Source organism: Myotis davidii, unplaced genomic scaffold (genome assembly GCF_000327345.1).
Source record: "Myotis davidii unplaced genomic scaffold, ASM32734v1 scaffold1711, whole genome shotgun sequence".
Classification (NCBI taxonomy): Eukaryota; Metazoa; Chordata; class Mammalia; order Chiroptera; family Vespertilionidae; genus Myotis; species Myotis davidii.
In genome coordinates this window covers 73304-79968 of record NW_006282377.1, presented here as the reverse complement: position 1 = coordinate 79968, position 6665 = coordinate 73304, and the positions used below count along the sequence as shown (strand labels likewise).

General features: G+C 35.9%; 1 pseudogene; it reads left to right on the top strand.

Annotated features, from left to right (window-relative positions):
- The window catches only part of LOC102753711, a 7327-nt pseudogene extending 5935 nt beyond the window's left edge, over nt 1–1392 (top strand).
- The last annotated feature ends 5273 nt before the right edge of the window (nt 1393–6665 follow it).

Sequence of the window (6665 nt, the reverse complement as noted above, 5' to 3'; positions counted from 1 at the left end):
CACATCTTTTCTCTCTTCCTCTTTTCTTCCTGTTTTCTCATCTTTTTTATTTTTCTTACTTTAGGTCTGTCTGTTTTCTCTTCAATTTTCCTTTTCAAACATGTTTCTTATCTTTTCATTTCTTTTATCCCCACTTTATTCTAAAACATTTTACTTCCCCTATTTCTCTAATTATTTATTCTTATGTTCTTTATTTCAACTCTGTATCTATATATTGTGCCCTGTCTTTTTTGTTGTTCTTTTGTTTGTGCTTTTTTTGTTCATTTGTTTGTTTTGTTTTCTCCTCACATTTTTTTACTTTCCTTTTTCTGTCATTCTCTTTTCTCTTTCCTTGTCTCATCTCTAGTGGTTGCTTTCATTGGTGCTATAGAGGTCTTGTTTACATTTTGTTTTGTTTCTTTTGTTTTGTGTTTTGTCTTGTTGTATTCTGTTCTGTTCGGTCAGCACCTCCATAACAGCTTACACAATGTGGTCAAGGGGTGAGCCACATAGTCAGCCAGCCTGAGAGGAGACTCCATCCATGAATGGGAGAATAATATTCAAGACCCAACTACAACAGGAGAACCCAAATAACTCAAGTATTGGGGCTTTCCTAGAACACCCAGCTCAAGAGATCTAAGAGACTGCACCACTGGGTCCCACACAAAGCACCTACTACCACCCCACAAAATTTGGGAGGCATAGCAGTTTGGTCTAATACATAGAAATAAATACAAAGGGAGAGCAAAAATTGGGAGGCAAAGAAACAACCTGCAAATGAAAGAAAAGGAAGAATCTCCAGAAAAGGAACTAAATGATAATGAGGCAAGTAATTTGTCAGATAAAGAATTCAAAGTAAGGGTTATAAGAATGCTCAAAGATCTGAGTGAGAATTACAGGCAACTTAATGAGAATTATAAGGTGCTGAATGGAAAAACAATATGAGTAAGAATCAAGGGGAAATGAAGAATGACATAGCTGTAATAAAGAACATCCTGGCTCTTTCTCCATCATCAAGGTGCACTTGTTCACTTCTCCTTCACAATTTCTTCCCAGAAGATTTTCAGGATCAAGAGGTTCCTGGCCAAGAAACAAAAGCTGAATTGGCCCATTCCCCAATGGATTCGGATGAAAACTGGTAATAAAATCAGGTACAACACGAAGAGGAGATTTTGGAGAAGAACCAAACTGGGCCTATGAGGAATCACACATGAGAGATGACCCACATATTTATGCTGTATCCATGTTACCTACACCCTTAAATGATTGAAAAGATGCTACTGTCTGGACAGTTGGGGCATTTTAATTGGAAGATTAATGGACTTGTGATTTTGCTCTGTTGATTTTTCCCCCCTGAAATAGTAGGTTGGTTCAGTAATAAATGTGTGAGATCTTAAAAAAAAAAAATAATAACATCCTGGAAGAATTAAACAGTAGACTAGAAGAAGCTGAGAACTGAATCAGTGAATGAGAAGACAAAGTAGAAAAAACACCCAATCAGAACAACAAGTGGAAAAAAAAAATTTAAAAAGCAGGAGAGTTTAAGGGAGACTTGGAACAACATGAAACAAAACAACATCCACATAATAGGGGTGCCAGAAGGAGAAGAAGCTGAGGAAAGAATAGAAAACCTGTTTGAAGAAAAAATGACAGAAAACTTCCCTGACTTAGGGAAGGAAAGAGTCACACAAGTTCAGGAATCACAGAGTCCCACACAAGATGAACCCAAAAGGACCCACACCAAGACACATCATAATGAAAATGGCAAACATTAAAGACAAAGAAAGAATCTTAAAGGCCGCCAGAGAGAGACAGAAAGTTACCTACAATGGAATTTCAATTATACTGTTAACTAATTTCTCAATAGAAACACTTCAGGCCAGAAGGAAGTGGCAGAAAGTATACAAAGTAATGAAAAGCAAGGAACTGAATCCAAGACTACTCTGTCTAGCAAGGCTGTCATTCAAAATTGAAGGTGAAATTAGAAGCTTCGCAGACAAAAACAGTCTAAAGGAGTTTAGTAATACCAAACCAGCAATACAAGAAATACTACAGGGACTGCTGTAAAAAGAAGGAATTGAAAAAGAGAGAGGAACACAGGCATGAAGAATAAAAATGGCAACAAACAGGTACCTATCAATAATAACCTTAAATGTAAATGGATTAAATGCTCCAATCAAAAACCATAGGGTATCTGAATGGATAAGAAAGCATGACCCATATATATGCTGTCTACAAGAGACACACATCAGAACAAAGGACTCACACAGACTGAAAGTGAAGGGGTGAAAAAAAAAGTCTTCCAGGCAAATAGAAATGAAAAAAAGAAAGGCTGGAGTAGCAATTCTCATATCTGAAAATATTGACTTCAAAATGGAGGACATAACAAGAGATAAGGAAGGAGATTTTATAATACTAAAGGGATCAATACAGCAAGAGGATATGACTCTGATAAACATAAACACACTCAATTCAGGAGCATTCAAATACATGAAAAAAAAACTTCTGGAGGATATCAAGGAAGAGATCAACAGAAATATAATGATAGTATGGGACTTTAACACCCCTGTGACATCACTGGATAGATTTTCTACACAAAAATCAACAAGGAAACAGTGCTCCTAAACAACACACTAGATCAGATGGAATTAATTAACATTTTCAGAACATTTCACCCCAAAGTTACAGAATATACATTCTTCTCAAGTGCACATGGAACATTTTTAAAGATAGATCACATGTTAGGACACAAACTAAGATGATAAGTTCAAGAAGATTGAAATCATATCAAGCATATTCTCAGATCACAATGGCATAAAATTTGAAATAAAATACAATAAAAATAGTCAAAAACATTCAAACACATGGAGGCAAAATAGCATGCTATTAAACAAAGAATGGGTTACCAAAGAGATTAAAGAAGAAATAAAAAAATCCTGGAAACAAATGAAAATGAACACACAACAACCCAAGTCTATGCGACACAGTTAAAGCAGTACTGAGAGGGAAATTCATAGGACTACAGGCCTAACTCAAAAAAACAAGAAAAACTTTTGATAAGTTATCTAATCCTACAAATTAAAGAATTAGAAAGAGAACAATAAGAAAAGCCCAGAGTGAGCAGAAGAAAGGAAATAATAAATATCAAAGTGGAAATAAATGACATAGTGATGAGAAAAACAATATAAAAGATCAATAAAACAAGAAATGGTTCTTTGAAAAGATAAACAGGATTAATGAACCTCTAGCCATCAAGAAACAAAGAGAGAGGACCCAAATAAACAAAATCAGAAACAAAAGAGGGGAATGTGAAAGCCATTTAGGTCAGGAAATTGTTGAGCTACCATTGTCACGACAGAACAATTAGTGCATAGCTTTTAGCCCTTGCTAAAGCTCAAGGTCCATCAGCCTTCCAAGTTCCCTGTTGCACTTTCATGATAGTGTAGACAATGGATAGCTTCCAGCAGGGGAAGAAACAACTGACCCCACAGAAATATAAAAGATGGTAAAAATATTAGGAATGACTTCATTCCAACAAACTGGACAAAATGGACATATTCCTAGAGAAATACAATCTTCCAAAACTCAATCAGCAAGAATTAAAGACCTGAATAGACTGATAACTACTGATGAAATTGAAGCAATAATAAAAAAATAAATTAAATAAAATAAAAAACTTATAGCAAACAAAAGCCCTGGTCCAAACAGCTTCACAGGAGAGTTTTACCAAATATTCAAAGAAAAACTAACACTTATCCTCCTCAAACTATTCCAAAAAATTCCAGAATAATGACAGTTTTACTTCCTTCTGTCATTATTTGAAGTAACACTTTGAAGTTCTTTCTCTGAGGTCATAATTACCCTAATTCCAAAACCAGTTAAAGACACTACAAAGAAAGGGAATTAAAACCCAATATCCCTGATAAACATATATGCTATAATGCTCAAGAAAATATTAGCAAACAGAATCCAGCAATATTTTAAAGAGGTCATACACCACGACCAAGTGGGATTTATCCCAGGGATGCAAGGCTAGTACAACATTCCCAAATCAATAAATGTGATACATCACATAAACAGATTGCAAGACAAAAATTACATGATCATATCAATTGATTCACAGAAAGCATTTGACAAAATCCAACACCCTTTTTTGATAAAAAACAAACAAACAAACAAAAAACTCTCAGCAAAGTGGGAATAGAGGGATCATACCTCAACATAACAAAAGCCATATATGACAAACCTACAGCCAACATCATACTCAATGGGCAAAAACTAAAACCATTTCCCCTAAGCCCAAGAACAAGACAGGGATGCCCACTTTCACTACTTTTGTTCAACAAAGTACTGGAAGCCCTAGCCATAGTTATCAGGCAAGAAGAAGAAATAGAAGGCATCCAAATTGGAAAGGAGGAAGTAAAACTGTCATTATTTACAGATCACATGATATTGCACATAGAAAACCCTAAAGACTCCATCGGAAAACTACAAGATTTAATAAATGAATTTGGCAATGTAGCAGGATACAAAATTAACACCCAGAAATCTATGGCATTTTTATACACCAATAATGAACCCCCAGAAAGAAAAACTTTTAAAAATTCCATTTAATTTACGATTGTAAAAAAAATTACTATACTTATGAATAAATTTAACCAAGGAGGTAAAAGACCTGTACTTGGAAAACTACAGGATGTTGAAAAAGGAGATAGAGGAAGATATAAACAACTGGAAGAATGTACCATGTTCATGGATTCGTAGAATCAATATCATTAAAATGTCCATACTACCCAAAGCGATCTAAACATTCAATGTAATCCCTATGGAAATACCAAGGGCATATTTCACAGATCTAGAATGAACACTCCAACAAAGATCCAGCATAGCCACAGCTATTTTGAGAAAAAAGAACAAAGTTGGAGGGATCACAATACCAGATATCAAGCTATACTACAAAGCCTCTGTACTCAAAACAGCCTGGTACTGGCACAAGAACAGGCATATAGAGCAATGGAACAGAACAAAGAACCCAGAAATCGACCCAAGTCATTATGCTCAATTAATATTTGACAAAGGAGGCAAGTGCACATAATGGAGTCAAGACAGTTTCTTCAATAAATGGACTTGGGGAAAACTGGAAAGGTACATGCAAAAAAATAAAACTAGACTACCAACTTACACCATACACAAGAATAAACTCATAATGAATAAAAGACTTAAATGCAAGACAGGAAACCATAAAAATCTTAGAAGAAGCCATAGGCAGCAAAATCTCAGACATCTCATGTAGCAATATGTTTACCAATACATCTCCTGGGACAAAGGAAACTAAGGAGAAAAGAAGCAAATTGAATTACATCAAAATAAAAAGCTTCTGTGCAGCAAAAGAAACCATTAACAAAATGACAAGAGAGCCCACTGCATGGGAGAACATATTTGCCAGTGATACCGCTGATAAAGGGTTAATCTCCAAAATATATAGGAAACTCATATGGCTTAACAAAAGAAAGACAATCCAATTAAGGGTGGGCAAAAGGCCTAAATAGACCCTCCTATAAAATAGACATACAGAAGGCCAAGAGAAATATGAAAACATGCTCAAAGTCACTAATCATCCGAGAGATGCAAATCAAAACAACGAGGTAACATCTCACACCTGTCAGAATGCCTATCATCAACAAATCAACAAACAACAAGTGCTTGCGAAGATGCGGAGAAAAGTACACGGCTAATGGAAATGCAGACTGGTGCAGCAGTTGTGGAAAACAGTATGGAGTTTCCTCAAAAATTAAAAATGGAACTCCTGTTTGGCCCAGTAATCCCACTAATAGGAATATATCTCAAAGAAATCAGAAACACCAATAAGAAAGAATATATGCACCCCTATGTTCATAGCAGCAAATTTACAATAGCTAAGATTGGGAAACAGCCCAAGTGCCCATCAGCAAAGGAGTGGATAAAAATTTCACACAATGGAATAATATGCAGCTGTGGAAAGGAAAGAACTCTTACCATTTGCAACAGCATGGATGGACTTGGAGAGTATTATGCTAAGAGAAATAAGCCAGTCAGAGAAAAACAAGTATCACATGATCTCACTTATATGTGGAATATAATGAACATAATAAACTGAAGAACAAAATAGACCCAGAGATAGAAGCATGGAACAGACTGTCAAACCTCAGAGGGAAGATGGGGGAGGAGGGGTGGGAAGGAAGAGATCAACCAAAGAAGTATATGCATATATGCATAACCCACACAGACAATAGGGTGGTGAAGGCCTGGGGTGGGGGATAGGTTTGGGTAGAGGAGATCAATTGTCGGGGGGGGGGCATATGTAGTACAGAGAAAAGTACACTGAAAAGTACAGTGTACTTTTCTCCATACTTTTCTCTCACAATCATGAGGCTAAGGAGCATATAATGTGTGCAGATGTTGGCTCTGAGATACAAGAAAACCAGAGTAGCTCTAAACAAGGAGAGGCAATCAGATGCCCTCACCCTTTCACAAGTCCATCATTCTGCCACTTTGGAGGCACACCTTGGCTTTGTTGGGAGTGAGCTTCTAGGGTAGCCATTTTCAACCCTTTTCACCTCGTGGCATACATAAACTAATTACTAAAAATATTTAAAAAAAAAAATAAAATAAAATAAAATTCAAAATAAATGAAGGAAATCTAATGA